Genomic DNA, 777 nt, shown 5'->3' with positions numbered 1-777 from the left:
CGCTCATTTATAAGCTATTATGACACATTTCTTTCGGTCGTGGCGCTTTTTTTGAAATATATACGCCTTTTAAAGCTGTTTATTTGCAAAATTTCTCCCTGGTTGCTGCTTCCCAGTCGAAATATGGCTAGAAAGTGGCTTCCCTATATTTGTGTGTGATTTGCATGGGCACCAAGCCCTTCATATGTCTCTAGAATGCCATAGATGCGGTCGTTTCCAAAAGGTATGTACTTCGTCAAAAGGTATCTACATCGTACAATGAGACGCCATACATTGGTGTATAGATCTGGCATGATGGATGGAGCATCATCACGACAAATTTGAAAAGTTGCAGCACTCGAACCCTGCGCAAAGTGCAAGCTATTAGAATGTAATATTATTACAATTAAATTATTTAAATCACCGAGCGACCAGGGAAGCCGCAAATTAGCACATTGACACGCCGTTTGTCAGAATAGTCATGTAGTTGTTTATTGAAAAGTATTTTAAATATTTTCGAATTTGCAACATTATGGCCATGCACGTGACCATGGCCGCCGAGGCGAGACCGAGCCCAGATTGAAGTTTTTTCGGTGGTCTCTTTTATACTCTGGGGTGCTTCCTAAAGGTCTCGAGAGGTCGTACGCAAACAGGCGTGATCAACAAAGGTCTGGAAGTTGACTTTTTGTAAATGCACCGAACAATGGTTATCTCTATGTTTGAGAAGCCGTGGGGACCCAGCAGAAGTGAGGAACGTGTAGTTCGAGATGCGCTAGTCGTAACTGAATGAAAAAACGG

The sequence above is a fragment of the Saprolegnia parasitica genome, assembly GCF_000151545.1.
Source record: "Saprolegnia parasitica CBS 223.65 unplaced genomic scaffold supercont2.88, whole genome shotgun sequence".
Lineage (NCBI taxonomy): Eukaryota > Oomycota > Saprolegniomycetes > Saprolegniales > Saprolegniaceae > Saprolegnia > Saprolegnia parasitica.
Note: the sequence above shows the minus strand (reverse complement) of the source record.